This window comes from Schistocerca gregaria, chromosome 3 (assembly GCF_023897955.1).
Source record: "Schistocerca gregaria isolate iqSchGreg1 chromosome 3, iqSchGreg1.2, whole genome shotgun sequence".
Lineage (NCBI taxonomy): Eukaryota > Metazoa > Arthropoda > Insecta > Orthoptera > Acrididae > Schistocerca > Schistocerca gregaria.
The window spans coordinates 794,641,628-794,657,504 of NC_064922.1; the positions used below are offsets into that span (position 1 = coordinate 794,641,628).

The 15,877-nt window shown below is 52.2% G+C and overlaps 23 non-coding genes across 23 annotated transcripts; all 23 read right to left on the minus strand.

Moving 5' to 3' along the window:
* Positions 1 to 22: 22 nt before the first annotated feature.
* On the minus strand, positions 23 to 95 carry Trnak-uuu (transfer RNA lysine (anticodon UUU)). Its single transcript has one exon. It is a non-coding gene; the product is annotated as a tRNA-Lys (tRNA).
* A 670-nt stretch (positions 96 to 765) lies between these two features.
* On the minus strand, positions 766 to 838 carry Trnam-cau (transfer RNA methionine (anticodon CAU)). The gene has a single exon. It is a non-coding gene; the product is annotated as a tRNA-Met (tRNA).
* Positions 839 to 1,870: 1,032 nt separating this feature from the next.
* Positions 1,871 to 1,952, minus strand: Trnas-aga (transfer RNA serine (anticodon AGA)). The gene has a single exon. It is a non-coding gene; the product is annotated as a tRNA-Ser (tRNA).
* Positions 1,953 to 2,097: 145 nt separating this feature from the next.
* On the minus strand, positions 2,098 to 2,170 carry Trnak-uuu (transfer RNA lysine (anticodon UUU)). The gene has a single exon. It is a non-coding gene; the product is annotated as a tRNA-Lys (tRNA).
* A 670-nt stretch (positions 2,171 to 2,840) lies between these two features.
* Trnam-cau (transfer RNA methionine (anticodon CAU)) lies at positions 2,841 to 2,913 on the minus strand. Its single transcript has one exon. It is a non-coding gene; the product is annotated as a tRNA-Met (tRNA).
* A 1,032-nt stretch (positions 2,914 to 3,945) lies between these two features.
* Trnas-aga (transfer RNA serine (anticodon AGA)) lies at positions 3,946 to 4,027 on the minus strand. Its single transcript has one exon. It is a non-coding gene; the product is annotated as a tRNA-Ser (tRNA).
* A 145-nt stretch (positions 4,028 to 4,172) lies between these two features.
* Positions 4,173 to 4,245, minus strand: Trnak-uuu (transfer RNA lysine (anticodon UUU)). Its single transcript has one exon. It is a non-coding gene; the product is annotated as a tRNA-Lys (tRNA).
* Positions 4,246 to 4,915: 670 nt separating this feature from the next.
* Trnam-cau (transfer RNA methionine (anticodon CAU)) lies at positions 4,916 to 4,988 on the minus strand. The gene has a single exon. It is a non-coding gene; the product is annotated as a tRNA-Met (tRNA).
* Positions 4,989 to 5,948: 960 nt separating this feature from the next.
* Trnas-aga (transfer RNA serine (anticodon AGA)) lies at positions 5,949 to 6,030 on the minus strand. Its single transcript has one exon. It is a non-coding gene; the product is annotated as a tRNA-Ser (tRNA).
* Positions 6,031 to 6,175: 145 nt separating this feature from the next.
* Trnak-uuu (transfer RNA lysine (anticodon UUU)) lies at positions 6,176 to 6,248 on the minus strand. Its single transcript has one exon. It is a non-coding gene; the product is annotated as a tRNA-Lys (tRNA).
* A 670-nt stretch (positions 6,249 to 6,918) lies between these two features.
* On the minus strand, positions 6,919 to 6,991 carry Trnam-cau (transfer RNA methionine (anticodon CAU)). The gene has a single exon. It is a non-coding gene; the product is annotated as a tRNA-Met (tRNA).
* A 960-nt stretch (positions 6,992 to 7,951) lies between these two features.
* On the minus strand, positions 7,952 to 8,033 carry Trnas-aga (transfer RNA serine (anticodon AGA)). Its single transcript has one exon. It is a non-coding gene; the product is annotated as a tRNA-Ser (tRNA).
* Positions 8,034 to 8,178: 145 nt separating this feature from the next.
* Trnak-uuu (transfer RNA lysine (anticodon UUU)) lies at positions 8,179 to 8,251 on the minus strand. Its single transcript has one exon. It is a non-coding gene; the product is annotated as a tRNA-Lys (tRNA).
* Positions 8,252 to 8,921: 670 nt separating this feature from the next.
* On the minus strand, positions 8,922 to 8,994 carry Trnam-cau (transfer RNA methionine (anticodon CAU)). The gene has a single exon. It is a non-coding gene; the product is annotated as a tRNA-Met (tRNA).
* A 960-nt stretch (positions 8,995 to 9,954) lies between these two features.
* Trnas-aga (transfer RNA serine (anticodon AGA)) lies at positions 9,955 to 10,036 on the minus strand. Its single transcript has one exon. It is a non-coding gene; the product is annotated as a tRNA-Ser (tRNA).
* A 145-nt stretch (positions 10,037 to 10,181) lies between these two features.
* On the minus strand, positions 10,182 to 10,254 carry Trnak-uuu (transfer RNA lysine (anticodon UUU)). The gene has a single exon. It is a non-coding gene; the product is annotated as a tRNA-Lys (tRNA).
* Positions 10,255 to 10,924: 670 nt separating this feature from the next.
* On the minus strand, positions 10,925 to 10,997 carry Trnam-cau (transfer RNA methionine (anticodon CAU)). Its single transcript has one exon. It is a non-coding gene; the product is annotated as a tRNA-Met (tRNA).
* A 956-nt stretch (positions 10,998 to 11,953) lies between these two features.
* Positions 11,954 to 12,035, minus strand: Trnas-aga (transfer RNA serine (anticodon AGA)). The gene has a single exon. It is a non-coding gene; the product is annotated as a tRNA-Ser (tRNA).
* Positions 12,036 to 12,180: 145 nt separating this feature from the next.
* Positions 12,181 to 12,253, minus strand: Trnak-uuu (transfer RNA lysine (anticodon UUU)). The gene has a single exon. It is a non-coding gene; the product is annotated as a tRNA-Lys (tRNA).
* Positions 12,254 to 12,923: 670 nt separating this feature from the next.
* On the minus strand, positions 12,924 to 12,996 carry Trnam-cau (transfer RNA methionine (anticodon CAU)). The gene has a single exon. It is a non-coding gene; the product is annotated as a tRNA-Met (tRNA).
* A 958-nt stretch (positions 12,997 to 13,954) lies between these two features.
* Positions 13,955 to 14,036, minus strand: Trnas-aga (transfer RNA serine (anticodon AGA)). The gene has a single exon. It is a non-coding gene; the product is annotated as a tRNA-Ser (tRNA).
* A 145-nt stretch (positions 14,037 to 14,181) lies between these two features.
* Trnak-uuu (transfer RNA lysine (anticodon UUU)) lies at positions 14,182 to 14,254 on the minus strand. Its single transcript has one exon. It is a non-coding gene; the product is annotated as a tRNA-Lys (tRNA).
* Positions 14,255 to 14,924: 670 nt separating this feature from the next.
* Trnam-cau (transfer RNA methionine (anticodon CAU)) lies at positions 14,925 to 14,997 on the minus strand. Its single transcript has one exon. It is a non-coding gene; the product is annotated as a tRNA-Met (tRNA).
* Positions 14,998 to 15,877: the final 880 nt, after the last annotated feature.

The window sequence follows — 15,877 nt, forward strand, 5'->3', positions numbered from 1 at the left end:
ATTATGGAAGCGTTAAAATCTTCGCCCGGACAGGGACTCGAACCCTGGACCCTTAGGTTAAAAGCCTAATGCTCTACCGACTGAGCTATCCGGGCTTTCGCTTGTTGTGGTTGGAGCGGTTTCAAGCAACGTGATTAAGTGGAAGGTGTGTGTAGGCTTCTGGCGCTACTGGCGACTGCACCGACTACTCACTGACGCTGGTAGCAGCCCAACAGCGGACCAGTGCCTCTTCTCCCTTTATTCCGGTGCTGACAGTAACTGCATCACGTGCCTGCTTTCCCCGATTGCGTTCGGTTGAAGCCAAGGAAGAAGGGCGACCAACGACAGTTCGAAGACCAAAACATGGAGCGTTGTGTGCGCAAATAGTTCCGTTCCGGTACCGGGAATCGAAGCCGGACCTGTTGAGTGAAAGCCAGGTATCCTAGCCACTAGACCACACAGGACTTGCTCTACAGCGGTGAGATTTACTCCGTCTCTTATTGTATTTTGTGCTGAATCTGGACTCAGTGCTGTTCTCTGCTTGCGATCATATCCGCGCCTACAGACCGGCTTGGCGCACAGTTCAAAATTGACTGTCCATTGCTGTGTGCATCGCATTTTGCTTGTAACACGGAGGAAAAGTATCAAAGTTGTTACGTCGTCATAATTGGAAGTAAACATTTTGACGCTGAGGCGTGGACTCCGTGTGGATAACGGACAACAGTTAAGTTCGTTCCCTAGCAACAGCAACGCCCTTAATGCAGCCATGATGTACAGAAAATTAAATGCCCCGGGTGAGGATCGAACTCTCGACCTTAAGATTATGAGACTTACGCCCTGCCTACTGCGCTACCGAGGCACGCCGGAGACGACCTCGAAGGAAACTCGCTAAGTCTCACATATTAGAGAAAGACAGTTTGCGCTTTCTGAAGGATCTATTGTCTTGCTACACGTACGAAACTCGGTAAGTCTCACATATTAGAGATAGACAGTTTGCGCTTTCTGAAGAATCTGTTGTCTTGCTACACGTGCTGTCCCGACTCTCTATATTAAACTGCAGCCGCAGCTATACAGCTATAAGGTCCTGAGGCTGACCCATCTCAAGCGAGCAATCCGCGCGGCAGCATTGTTGCCACAAGAGCAAAATAATGCATCGACCGGGAATCGTATCTGTCTCGCGTGTGTTTATGAGACTTAGGCGCTGCCTACTGCACTACTGAGTCACAAACCACTCAACTACAAATGCTCGACAAGCTACCCGTGCTTTCCAAGCAGCTGTCGGCAGGGAAACTGGGATTGCCACCCAGCGACGTCGAAAAAGGGGCTAAACTCGCGAAGTCCCCCACTACACTGACTTAAAACGACCGTTCATCACTATCGTGTGAGTAACCTTGCGTCAGCGGCGACGAGTCTTGCCCAAAGACGTAGCGTGCTTGGAGGCGCTGCCCGAATGCGTGTGGATGCACCCTCCTACCTCGTAATGCGCCTGCAGCTCCTATAGCCGTGGGCCGCCGTCGGCGGGCGGGAAGCCGACACAGCGCGGCGTTGCGAGCAGCGGCAGTGCGGTGGTGTTGTACTGTTGAGCATAGTTGCCTTCCAAGCAGTTGATCCGGGTACGATTCCCGGCCACCGCAAGTGGCGCTAATTTTTCCGTATCATTATGTGGGCTCCTGCTGTTAAATTAAGGTTTTTTTTTTTTCGTCGTTGCACCATCCTGTAGTATGTCCCGACTTGTCCCGACTTTGCTCGGCTGAAGCGAAAGCTGACGCTTGGAAATCGCCCTTATCTAAAGGACAGGCACTATAAACGGCTGTGAGAGGTGAGGTGTGGCGAGGTACCAAAACGCGATATTTTCTGCTTCTTCTTCCAAAACAAGAAAAGAAAAATCCGACGCAGTCGGTAGGACTCGAACCTACGCTCCCAGAAGGAATCTGATTTCTAGTCAGACGCCTTAACCACTCGGCCACGACTGCTTGTCCAACAAGTGCCCCTCGAATCGTGAAAAACCCGACCGGTTGCGTCTGCGCAGAATGCCGACAGGAAACGTAAAACCGTGCACTGATTACGACAGGGCTACTATCGCTACGAGACGAGCCATTATGGAAGCGTTAAAATCTTCGCCCGGACAGGGACTCGAACCCTGGACCCTTAGGTTAAAAGCCTAATGCTCTACCGACTGAGCTATCCGGGCTTTCGCTTGTTGTGGTTGGAGCGGTTTCAAGCAACGTGATTAAGTGGAAGGTGTGTGTAGGCTTCTGGCGCTACTGGCGACTGCACCGACTACTCACTGACGCTGGTAGCAGCCCAACAGCGGACCAGTGCCTCTTCTCCCTTTATTCCGGTGCTGACAGTAACTGCATCACGTGCCTGCTTTCCCCAATTGCGTTCGGATGAAGCCAAGGAAGAAGGGCGACCAACGACAGTTCGAAGACCAAAACATGGAGCGTTGTGTGCGCAAATAGTTCCGTTCCGGTACCGGGAATCGAAGCCGGACCTGTTGAGTGAAAGCCAGGTATCCTAGCCACTAGACCACACAGGACTTGCTCTACAGCGGTGAGATTTACTCCGTCTCTTATTGTATTTTGTGCTGAATCTGGACTCAGTGCTGTTCTCTGCTTGCGATCATATCCGCGCCTACAGACCGGCATGGCGCACAGTTCAAAATTGACTGTCCATTGCTGTGTGCATCGCATTTTGCTTGTAACACGGAGGAGAAGTATCAAAGTTGTTACGTCGTCATAATTGGAAGTAAACATTTTGACGCTGAGGCGTGGACTCCGTGTGGATAACGGACAACAGTTAAGTTCGTTCCCTAGCAACAGCAACGCCCTTAATGCAGCCATGATGTACAGAAAATTAAATGCCCCGGGTGAGGATCGAACTCTCGACCTTAAGATTATGAGACTTACGCCCTGCCTACTGCGCTACCGAGGCACGCCGCAGACGACCTCGAAGGAAACTCGCTAAGTCTCACATATTAGAGAAAGACAGTTTGCGCTTTCTGAAGGATCTATTGTCTTGCTACACGTACGAAACTCGGTAAGTCTCCCATATTAGAGATAGACAGTTTGCGCTTTCTGAAGAATCTGTTGTCTTGCTACACGTGCTGTCCCGACTCTCTAGATTAAACTGCAGCCGCAGCTATACAGCTATAAGGTCCTGAGGCTGACCCATCTCAAGCGAGCAATCCGCGCGGCAGCATTGTTGCCACAAGAGCAAAATAATGCATCGACCGGGAATCGTGCCGGCATACCTTAAGATTATGAGACTTAGGCGCTGCCTACTGCACTACTGAGTCACAAACCACTCAACTACAGATGCTCGACAAGCTACCCGTGCTTTCCAAGCAGCTGTCGGCAGGGAAACTGGGATTGCCACCCAGCGACGTCGAAAAAGGGGCTAAACTCGCGAAGTCCCCCACTACACTGCCTTAAAACGACCGTTCATCACTATCGTGTGAGTAACCTTGCGTCAGCGGCGACGAGTCTTGCCCAAAGACGTAGCGTGCTTGGAGGCGCTGCCCGAATGCGTGTGGATGCACCCTCCTACCTCGTAATGCGCCTGCAGCTCCTATAGCCGTGGGCCGCCGTCGGCGGGCGGGAAGCCGACACAGCGCGGCGTTGCGAGCAGCGGCAGTGCGGTGGTGTTGTACTGTTGAGCATAGTTGCCTTCCAAGCAGTTGATCCGGGTACGATTCCCGGCCACCGCAAGTGGCGCTAATTTTTCCGTATCATTATGTGGGCTCCTGCTGTTAAATTAAGGTTTTTTTTTTTTCGTCGTTGCACCATCCTGTAGTATGTCCCGACTTGTCACGACTTTGCTCGGCTGACGCGAAAGCTGACGCTTGGAAATCGCCCTTATCTAAAGGACAGGCACTATAAACGGCTGTGAGAGGTGAGGTGTGGCGAGGTACCAAAACGCGATATTTTCTGCTTCTTCTTCCAAAACAAGAAAAGAAAAATCCGACGCAGTCGGTAGGACTCGAACCTACGCTCCCAGAAGGAATCTGATTTCTAGTCAGACGCCTTAACCACTCGGCCACGACTGCTTGTCCAACAAGTGCCCCTCGAATCGTGAAAAACCCGACCGGTTGCGTCTGCGCAGAATGCCGACAGGAAACGTAAAACCGTGCACTGATTACGACAGGGCTACTATCGCTACGAGACGAGCCATTATGGAAGCGTTAAAATCTTCGCCCGGACAGGGACTCGAACCCTGGACCCTTAGGTTAAAAGCCTAATGCTCTACCGACTGAGCTATCCGGGCTTTCGCTTGTTGTGGTTGGAGCGGTTTCAAGCAACGTGATTAAGTGGAAGGTGTGTGTAGGCTTCTGGCGCTACTGGCGACTGCACCGACTACTCACTGACGCTGGTAGCAGCCCAACAGCGGACCAGTGCCTCTTCTCCCTTTATTCCGGTGCTGACAGTAACTGCATCACGTGCCTGCTTTCCCCGATTGCGTTCGGTTGAAGCCAAGGAAGAAGGGCGACCAACGACAGTTCGAAGACCAAAACATGGAGCGTTGTGTGCGCAAATAGTTCCGTTCCGGTACCGGGAATCGAAGCCGGACCTGTTGAGTGAAAGCCAGGTATCCTAGCCACTAGACCACACAGGACTTGCTCTACAGCGGTGAGATTTACTCCGTCTCTTATTGTATTTTGTGCTGAATCTGGACTCAGTGCTGTTCTCTGCTTGCGATCATATCCGCGCCTACAGACCGGCATGGCGCACAGTTCAAAATTGACTGTCCAATGCTGTGTGCATCGCATTTTGCTTGTAACACGGAGGAGAAGTATCAAAGTTGTTACGTCATCATAATTGGAAGTAAACATTTTGACGCTGAGGCGTGGACTCCGTGTGGATAACGGACAACAGTTAAGTTCGTTCCCTAGCAACAGCAACGCCCTTAATGCAGCCATGATGTACAGAAAATTAAATGCCCCGGGTGAGGATCGAACTCACGACCTTAAGATTATGAGACTTACGCGCTGCCTACTGCGTTACCGAGGCACGCCGGAGACGACCTCGCAGGAAACTCGGTAACTCTCACATATTAGAGATAGACAGTTTGCGCTTTCTGAAGAATCTGTTGTCTTGCTACACGTGCTGTCCCGACTCTCTAGATTAAACTGCAGCCGCAGCTATACAGCTATAAGGTCCTGAGGCTGACCCATCTCAAGCGAGCAATCCGCGCGGCAGCATTGTTGCCACAAGAGCAAAATAATGCATCGACCGGGAATCGTGCCGGCATACCTTAAGATTATGAGACTTAGGCGCTGCCTACTGCACTACTGAGTCACAAACCACTCAACTACAAATGCTCGACAAGCTACCCGTGCTTTCCAAGCAGCTGTCGGCAGGGAAACTGGGATTGCCACCCAGCGACGTCGAAAAAGGGGCTAAACTCGCGAAGTCCCCCACTACACTGCCTTAAAACGACCGTTCATCACTATCGTGTGAGTAACCTTGCGTCAGCGGCGACGAGTCTTGCCCAAAGACGTAGCGTGCTTGGAGGCGCTGCCCGAATGCGTGTGGATGCACCCTCCTACCTCGTAATGCGCCTGCAGCTCCTATAGCCGTGGGCCGCCGTCGGCGGGCGGGAAGCCGACACAGCGCGGCGTTGCGAGCAGCGGCAGTGCGGTGGTGTTGTACTGTTGAGCATAGTTGCCTTCCAAGCAGTTGATCCGGGTACGATTCCCGGCCACCGCAAGTGGCGCTAATTTTTCCGTATCATTATGTGGGCTCCTGCTGTTAAATTAAGGTTTTTTTTTTTTTTTTCGTCGTTGCACCATCCTGTAGTATGTCCCGACTTGTCCCGACTTTGCTCGGCTGAAGCGAAAGCTGACGCTTGGAAATCGCCCTTATCTAAAGGACAGGCACTATAAACGGCTGTGAGAGGTGAGGTGTGGCGAGGTACCAAAACGCGACATTTTCTGCTTCTTCTTCCAAAACAAGAAAAGAAAAATCCGACGCAGTCGGTAGGACTCGAACCTACGCTCCCAGAGGGAATCTGATTTCTAGTCAGACGCCTTAACCACTCGGCCACGACTGCTTGTCCAACAGGTGCCCCTCGAATCGTGAAAAACCCGACCGGTTGCGTCTGCGCAGAATGCCGACAGGAAACGTAAAACCGTGCACTGATTACGACAGGGCTACTATCGCTACGAGACGAGCCATTATGGAAGCGTTAAAATCTTCGCCCGGACAGGGACTCGAACCCTGGACCCTTAGGTTAAAAGCCTAATGCTCTACCGACTGAGCTATCCGGGCTTTCGCTTGTTGTGGTTGGAGCGGTTTCAAGCAACGTGATTAAGTGGAAGGTGTGTGTAGGCTTCTGGCGCTACTGGCGACTGCACCGACTACTCACTGACGCTGGTAGCAGCCCAACAGCGGACCAGTGCCTCTTCTCCCTTTATTCCGGTGCTGACAGTAACTGCATCACGTGCCTGCTTTCCCCGATTGCGTTCGGTTGAAGCCAAGGAAGAAGGGCGACCAACGACAGTTCGAAGACCAAAACATGGAGCGTTGTGTGCGCAAATAGTTCCGTTCCGGTACCGGGAATCGAAGCCGGACCTGTTGAGTGAAAGCCAGGTATCCTAGCCACTAGACCACACAGGACTTGCTCTACAGCGGTGAGATTTACTCCGTCTCTTATTGTATTTTGTGCTGAATCTGGACTCAGTGCTGTTCTCTGCTTGCGATCATATCCGCGCCTACAGACCGGCTTGGCGCACAGTTCAAAATTGACTGTCCATTGCTGTGTGCATCGCATTTTGCTTGTAACACGGAGGAGAAGTATCAAAGTTGTTACGTCGTCATAATTGGAAGTAAACATTTTGACGCTGAGGCGTGGACTCCGTGTGGATAACGGACAACAGTTAAGTTCGTTCCCTAGCAACAGCAACGCCCTTAATGCAGCCATGATGTACAGAAAATTAAATGCCCCGGGTGAGGATCGAACTCACGACCTTAAGATTATGAGACTTACGCGCTGCCTACTGCGCTACCGAGGCACGCCGGAGACGACCTCGCAGGAAACTCGGTAAGTCTCACATATTAGAGATAGACAGTTTGCGCTTTCTGAAGAATCTGTTGTCTTGCTACACGTGCTGTCCCGACTCTCTAGATTAAACTGCAGCCGCAGCTATACAGCTATAAGGTCCTGAGGCTGACCCATCTCAAGCGAGCAATCCGCGCGGCAGCATTGTTGCCACAAGAGCAAAATAATGCATCGACCGGGAATCGTGCCGGCATACCTTAAGATTATGAGACTTAGGCGCTGCCTACTGCACTACTGAGTCACAAACCACTCAACTACAAATGCTCGACAAGCTACCCGTGCTTTCCAAGCAGCTGTCGGCAGGGAAACTGGGATTGCCACCCAGCGACGTCGAAAAAGGGGCTAAACTCGCGAAGTCCCCCACTACACTGCCTTAAAACGACCGTTCATCACTATCGTGTGAGTAACCTTGCGTCAGCGGCGACGAGTCTTGCCCAAAGACGTAGCGTGCTTGGAGGCGCTGCCCGAATGCGTGTGGATGCACCCTCCTACCTCGTAATGCGCCTGCAGCTCCTATAGCCGTGGGCCGCCGTCGGCGGGCGGGAAGCCGACACAGCGCGGCGTTGCGAGCAGCGGCAGTGCGGTGGTGTTGTACTGTTGAGCATAGTTGCCTTCCAAGCAGTTGATCCGGGTACGATTCCCGGCCACCGCAAGTGGCGCTAATTTTTCCGTATCATTATGTGGGCTCCTGCTGTTAAATTAAGGTTTTTTTTTTTTTTTTCGTCGTTGCACCATCCTGTAGTATGTCCCGACTTGTCCCGACTTTGCTCGGCTGAAGCGAAAGCTGACGCTTGGAAATCGCCCTTATCTAAAGGACAGGCACTATAAACGGCTGTGAGAGGTGAGGTGTGGCGAGGTACCAAAACGCGATATTTTCTGCTTCTTCTTCCAAAACAAGAAAAGAAAAATCCGACGCAGTCGGTAGGACTCGAACCTACGCTCCCAGAGGGAATCTGATTTCTAGTCAGACGCCTTAACCACTCGGCCACGACTGCTTGTCCAACAGGTGCCCCTCGAATCGTGAAAAACCCGACCGGTTGCGTCTGCGCAGAATGCCGACAGGAAACGTAAAACCGTGCACTGATTACGACAGGGCTACTATCGCTACGAGACGAGCCATTATGGAAGCGTTAAAATCTTCGCCCGGACAGGGACTCGAACCCTGGACCCTTAGGTTAAAAGCCTAATGCTCTACCGACTGAGCTATCCGGGCTTTCGCTTGTTGTGGTTGGAGCGGTTTCAAGCAACGTGATTAAGTGGAAGGTGTGTGTAGGCTTCTGGCGCTACTGGCGACTGCACCGACTACTCACTGACGCTGGTAGCAGCCCAACAGCGGACCAGTGCCTCTTCTCCCTTTATTCCGGTGCTGACAGTAACTGCATCACGTGCCTGCTTTCCCCGATTGCGTTCGGTTGAAGCCAAGGAAGAAGGGCGACCAACGACAGTTCGAAGACCAAAACATGGAGCGTTGTGTGCGCAAATAGTTCCGTTCCGGTACCGGGAATCGAAGCCGGACCTGTTGAGTGAAAGCCAGGTATCCTAGCCACTAGACCACACAGGACTTGCTCTACAGCGGTGAGATTTACTCCGTCTCTTATTGTATTTTGTGCTGAACCTGGACTCAGTGCTGTTCTCTGCTTGCGATCATATCCGCGCCTACAGACCGGCATGGCGCACAGTTCAAAATTGACTGTCCATTGCTGTGTGCATCGCATTTTGCTTGTAACACGGAGGAGAAGTATCAAAGTTGTTACGTCATCATAATTGGAAGTAAACATTTTGACGCTGAGGCGTGGACTCCGTGTGGATAACGGACAACAGTTAAGTTCGTTCCCTAGCAACAGCAACGCCCTTAATGCAGCCATGATGTACAGAAAATTAAATGCCCCGGGTGAGGATCGAACTCACGACCTTAAGATTATGAGACTTACGCGCTGCCTACTGCGTTACCGAGGCACGCCGGAGACGACCTCGCAGGAAACTCGGTAACTCTCACATATTAGAGATAGACAGTTTGCGCTTTCTGAAGAATCTGTTGTCTTGCTACACGTGCTGTCCCGACTCTCTAGATTAAACTGCAGCCGCAGCTATACAGCTATAAGGTCCTGAGGCTGACCCATCTCAAGCGAGCAATCCGCGCGGCAGCATTGTTGCCACAAGAGCAAAATAATGCATCGACCGGGAATCGTGCCGGCATACCTTAAGATTATGAGACTTAGGCGCTGCCTACTGCACTACTGAGTCACAAACCACTCAACTACAGATGCTCGACAAGCTACCCGTGCTTTCCAAGCAGCTGTCGGCAGGGAAACTGGGATTGCCACCCAGCGACGTCGAAAAAGGGGCTAAACTCGCGAAGTCCCCCACTACACTGCCTTAAAACGACCGTTCATCACTATCGTGTGAGTAACCTTGCGTCAGCGGCGACGAGTCTTGCCCAAAGACGTAGCGTGCTTGGAGGCGCTGCCCGAATGCGTGTGGATGCACCCTCCTACCTCGTAATGCGCCTGCAGCTCCTATAGCCGTGGGCCGCCGTCGGCGGGCGGGAAGCCGACACAGCGCGGCGTTGCGAGCAGCGGCAGTGCGGTGGTGTTGTACTGTTGAGCATAGTTGCCTTCCAAGCAGTTGATCCGGGTACGATTCCCGGCCACCGCAAGTGGCGCTAATTTTTCCGTATCATTATGTGGGCTCCTGCTGTTAAATTAAGGTTTTTTTTTTTTTTTTCGTCGTTGCACCATCCTGTAGTATGTCCCGACTTGTCCCGACTTTGCTCGGCTGAAGCGAAAGCTGACGCTTGGAAATCGCCCTTATCTAAAGGACAGGCACTATAAACGGCTGTGAGAGGTGAGGTGTGGCGAGGTACCAAAACGCGACATTTTCTGCTTCTTCTTCCAAAACAAGAAAAGAAAAATCCGACGCAGTCGGTAGGACTCGAACCTACGCTCCCAGAGGGAATCTGATTTCTAGTCAGACGCCTTAACCACTCGGCCACGACTGCTTGTCCAACAGGTGCCCCTCGAATCGTGAAAAACCCGACCGGTTGCGTCTGCGCAGAATGCCGACAGGAAACGTAAAACCGTGCACTGATTACGACAGGGCTACTATCGCTACGAGACGAGCCATTATGGAAGCGTTAAAATCTTCGCCCGGACAGGGACTCGAACCCTGGACCCTTAGGTTAAAAGCCTAATGCTCTACCGACTGAGCTATCCGGGCTTTCGCTTGTTGTGGTTGGAGCGGTTTCAAGCAACGTGATTAAGTGGAAGGTGTGTGTAGGCTTCTGGCGCTACTGGCGACTGCACCGACTACTCACTGACGCTGGTAGCAGCCCAACAGCGGACCAGTGCCTCTTCTCCCTTTATTCCGGTGCTGACAGTAACTGCATCACGTGCCTGCTTTCCCCGATTGCGTTCGGTTGAAGCCAAGGAAGAAGGGCGACCAACGACAGTTCGAAGACCAAAACATGGAGCGTTGTGTGCGCAAATAGTTCCGTTCCGGTACCGGGAATCGAAGCCGGACCTGTTGAGTGAAAGCCAGGTATCCTAGCCACTAGACCACACAGGACTTGCTCTACAGCGGTGAGATTTACTCCGTCTCTTATTGTATTTTGTGCTGAATCTGGACTCAGTGCTGTTCTCTGCTTGCGATCATATCCGCGCCTACAGACCGGCTTGGCGCACAGTTCAAAATTGACTGTCCATTGCTGTGTGCATCGCATTTTGCTTGTAACACGGAGGAGAAGTATCAAAGTTGTTACGTCGTCATAATTGGAAGTAAACATTTTGACGCTGAGGCGTGGACTCCGTGTGGATAACGGACAACAGTTAAGTTCGTTCCCTAGCAACAGCAACGCCCTTAATGCAGCCATGATGTACAGAAAATTAAATGCCCCGGGTGAGGATCGAACTCACGACCTTAAGATTATGAGACTTACGCGCTGCCTACTGCGCTACCGAGGCACGCCGGAGACGACCTCGCAGGAAACTCGGTAAGTCTCACATATTAGAGATAGACAGTTTGCGCTTTCTGAAGAATCTGTTGTCTTGCTACACGTGCTGTCCCGACTCTCTAGATTAAACTGCAGCCGCAGCTATACAGCTATAAGGTCCTGAGGCTGACCCATCTCAAGCGAGCAATCCGCGCGGCAGCATTGTTGCCACAAGAGCAAAATAATGCATCGACCGGGAATCGTGCCGGCATACCTTAAGATTATGAGACTTAGGCGCTGCCTACTGCACTACTGAGTCACAAACCACTCAACTACAGATGCTCGACAAGCTACCCGTGCTTTCCAAGCAGCTGTCGGCAGGGAAACTGGGATTGCCACCCAGCGACGTCGAAAAAGGGGATAAACTCGCGAAGTCCCCCACTACACTGCCTTAAAACGACCGTTCATCACTATCGTGTGAGTAACCTTGCGTCAGCGGCGACGAGTCTTGCCCAAAGACGTAGCGTGCTTGGAGGCGCTGCCCGAATGCGTGTGGATGCACCCTCCTACCTCGTAATGCGCCTGCAGCTCCTATAGCCGTGGGCCGCCGTCGGCGGGCGGGAAGCCGACACAGCGCGGCGTTGCGAGCAGCGGCAGTGCGGTGGTGTTGTACTGTTGAGCATAGTTGCCTTCCAAGCAGTTGATCCGGGTACGATTCCCGGCCACCGCAAGTGGCGCTAACTTTTCCGTATCATTATGTGGGCTCCTGCTGTTAAATTAAGGTTTTTTTTTTTTCGTCGTTGCACCATCCTGTAGTATGTCCCGACTTGTCCCGACTTTGCTCGGCTGACGCGAAAGCTGACGCTTGGAAATCGCCCTTATCTAAAGGACAGGCACTATAAACGGCTGTGAGAGGTGAGGTGTGGCGAGGTACCAAAACGCGATATTTTCTGCTTCTTCTTCCAAAACAAGAAAAGAAAAATCCGACGCAGTCGGTAGGACTCGAACCTACGCTCCCAGAGGGAATCTGATTTCTAGTCAGACGCCTTAACCACTCGGCCACGACTGCTTGTCCAACAGGTGCCCCTCGAATCGGGAAAAACCCGACCGGTTGCGTCTGCGCAGAATGCCGACAGGAAACGTAAAACCGTGCACTGATTACGACAGGGCTACTATCGCTACGAGACGAGCCATTATGGAAGCGTTAAAATCTTCGCCCGGACAGGGACTCGAACCCTGGACCCTTACGTTAAAAGCCTAATGCTCTACCGACTGAGCTATCCGGGCTTTCGCTTGTTGTGGTTGGAGCGGTTTCAAGCAACGTGATTAAGTGGAAGGTGTGTGTAGGCTTCTGGCGCTACTGGCGACTGCACCGACTACTCACTGACGCTGGTAGCAGCCCAACAGCGGACCAGTGCCTCTTCTCCCTTTATTCCGGTGCTGACAGTAACTGCATCACGTGCCTGCTTTCCCCGATTGCGTTCGGTTGAAGCCAAGGAAGAAGGGCGACCAACGACAGTTCGAAGACCAAAACATGGAGCGTTGTGTGCGCAAATAGTTCCGTTCCGGTACCGGGAATCGAAGCCGGACCTGTTGAGTGAAAGCCAGGTATCCTAGCCACTAGACCACACAGGACTTGCTCTACAGCGGTGAGATTTACTCCGTCTCTTATTGTATTTTGTGCTGAATCTGGACTCAGTGCTGTTCTCTGCTTGCGATCATATCCGCGCCTACAGACCGGCATGGCGCACAGTTCAAAATTGACTGTCCATTGCTGTGTGCATCGCATTTTGCTTGCAACACGGAGGAGAAGTATCAAAGTTGTTACGTCGTCATAATTGGAAGTAAACATTTTGACGCTGAGGCGTGGACTCCGTGTGGATAACGGACAACAGTTAAGTTCGTTCCCTAGCAACAGCAACGCCCTTAATGCAGCCATGATGTACAGAAAATTAAATGCCCCGGGTGAGGATCGAACTCACGACCTTAAGATTATGAGACTTACGCGCTGCCTACTGCGCTACCGAGGCACGCCGGAGACGACCTCGCAGGAAACTCGGTAAGTCTCACATATTAGAGATAGACAGTTTGCGCTTTCTGAAGAATCTGTTGTCTTGCTACACGTGCTGTCCCGACTCTCTAGATTAAACTGCAGCCGCAGCTATACAGCTATAAGGTCCTGAGGCTGACCCATCTCAAGCGAGCAATCCGCGCGGCAGCATTGTTGCCACAAGAGCAAAATAATGCATCGACCGGGAATCGTGCCGGCATACCTTAAGATTATGAGACTTAGGCGCTGCCTACTGCACTACTGAGTCACAAACCACTCAACTACAGATGCTCGACAAGCTACCCGTGCTTTCCAAGCAGCTGTCGGCAGGGAAACTGGGATTGCCACCCAGCGACGTCGAAAAAGGGGCTAAACTCGCGAAGTCCCCCACTACACTGCCTTAAAACGACCGTTCATCACTATCGTGTGAGTAACCTTGCGTCAGCGGCGACGAGTCTTGCCCAAAGACGTAGCGTGCTTGGAGGCGCTGCCCGAATGCGTGTGGATGCACCCTCCTACCTCGTAATGCGCCTGCAGCTCCTATAGCCGTGGGCCGCCGTCGGCGGGCGGGAAGCCGACACAGCGCGGCGTTGCGAGCAGCGGCAGTGCGGTGGTGTTGTACTGTTGAGCATAGTTGCCTTCCAAGCAGTTGATCCGGGTACGATTCCCGGCCACCGCAAGTGGCGCTAACTTTTCCGTATCATTATGTGGGCTCCTGCTGTTAAATTAAGGTTTTTTTTTTTTTTCGTCGTTGCACCATCCTGTAGTATGTCCCGACTTGTCCCGACTTTGCTCGGCTGACGCGAAAGCTGACGCTTGGAAATCGCCCTTATCTAAAGGACAGGCACTATAAACGGCTGTGAGAGGTGAGGTGTGGCGAGGTACCAAAACGCGATATTTTCTGCTTCTTCTTCCAAAACAAGAAAAGAAAAATCCGACGCAGTCGGTAGGACTCGAACCTACGCTCCCAGAGGGAATCTGATTTCTAGTCAGACGCCTTAACCACTCGGCCACGACTGCTTGTCCAACAGGTGCCCCTCGACTCGTGAAAAACCCGACCGGTTGCGTCTGCGCAGAATGCCGACAGGAAACGTAAAACCGTGCACTGATTACGACAGGGCTACTATCGCTACGAGACGAGCCATTATGGAAGCGTTAAAATCTTCGCCCGGACAGGGACTCGAACCCTGGACCCTTAGGTTAAAAGCCTAATGCTCTACCGACTGAGCTATCCGGGCTTTCGCTTGTTGTGGTTGGAGCGGTTTCAAGCAACGTGATTAAGTGGAAGGTGTGTGTAGGCTTCTGGCGCTACTGGCGACTGCACCGACTACTCACTGACGCTGGTAGCAGCCCAACAGCGGACCAGTGCCTCTTCTCCCTTTATTCCGGTGCTGACAGTAACTGCATCACGTGCCTGCTTTCCCCGATTGCGTTCGGTTGAAGCCAAGGAAGAAGGGCGACCAACGACAGTTCGAAGACCAAAACATGGAGCGTTGTGTGCGCAAATAGCTCCGTTCCGGTACCGGGAATCGAAGCCGGACCTGTTGAGTGAAAGCCAGGTATCCTAGCCACTAGACCACACAGGACTTGCTCTACAGCGGTGAGATTTACTCCGTCTCTTATTGTATTTTGTGCTGAATGTGGACTCAGTGCTGTTCTCTGCTTGCGATCATATCCGCGCCTACAGACCGGCATGGCGCACAGTTCAAAATTGACTGTCCATTGCTGTGTGCATCGCATTTTGCTTGTAACACGGAGGAGAAGTATCAAAGTTGTTACGTCGTCATAATTGGAAGTAAACATTTTGACGCTGAGGCGTGGACTCCGTGTGGATAACGGACAACAGTTAAGTTCGTTCCCTAGCAACAGCAACGCCCTTAATGCAGCCATGATGTACAGAAAATTAAATGCCCCGGGTGAGGATCGAACTCACGACCTTAAGATTATGAGACTTACGCGCTGCCTACTGCGCTACCGAGGCACGCCGGAGACGACCTCGCAGGAAACTCGGTAAGTCTCACATATTAGAGATAGACAGTTTGCGCTTTCTGAAGAATCTGTTGTCTTGCTACACGTGCTGTCCCGACTCTCTAGATTAAACTGCAGCCGCAGCTATACAGCTATAAGGTCCTGAGGCTGACCCATCTCAAGCGAGCAATCCGCGCGGCAGCATTGTTGCCACAAGAGCAAAATAATGCATCGACCGGGAATCGTGCCGGCATACCTTAAGATTATGAGACTTAGGCGCTGCCTACTGCACTACTTAGTCACAAACCACTCAACTACAGATGCTCGACAAGCTACCCGTGCTTTCCAAGCAGCTGTCGGCAGGGAAACTGGGATTGCCACCCAGCGACGTCGAAAAAGGGGCTAAACTCGCGAAGTCCCCCACTACACTGCCTTAAAACGACCGTTCATCACTATCGTGTGAGTAACCTTGCGTCAGCGGCGACGAGTCTTGCCCAAAGACGTAGCGTGCTTGGAGGCGCTGCCCAAATGCGTGTGGATGCACCCTCCTACCTCGTAATGCGCCTGCAGCTCCTATAGCCGTGGGCCACCGTCGGCGGGCGGGAAGCCGACACAGCGCGGCGCGGCGAGCAGCGGCAGTGCGGTGGTGTTGTACTGTTGAGCATAATTGCCTTCCAAGCAGTTGATCCGGGTACGATTCCCGGCCACCGCAAGTGGCGCTAACTTTTCCGTATCATTATGTGGGCTCCTGCTGTTAAATTAAGATTTTTTTTTTTTTCGTCGTTGCACCATCCTGTAGTATGTCCCGACTTGTCCCGACTTTGCTCGGCTGACGCGAAAGCTGACGCTTGGAAATCGCCCTTATCTAAAGGACAGGCACTATAAACGGCTGT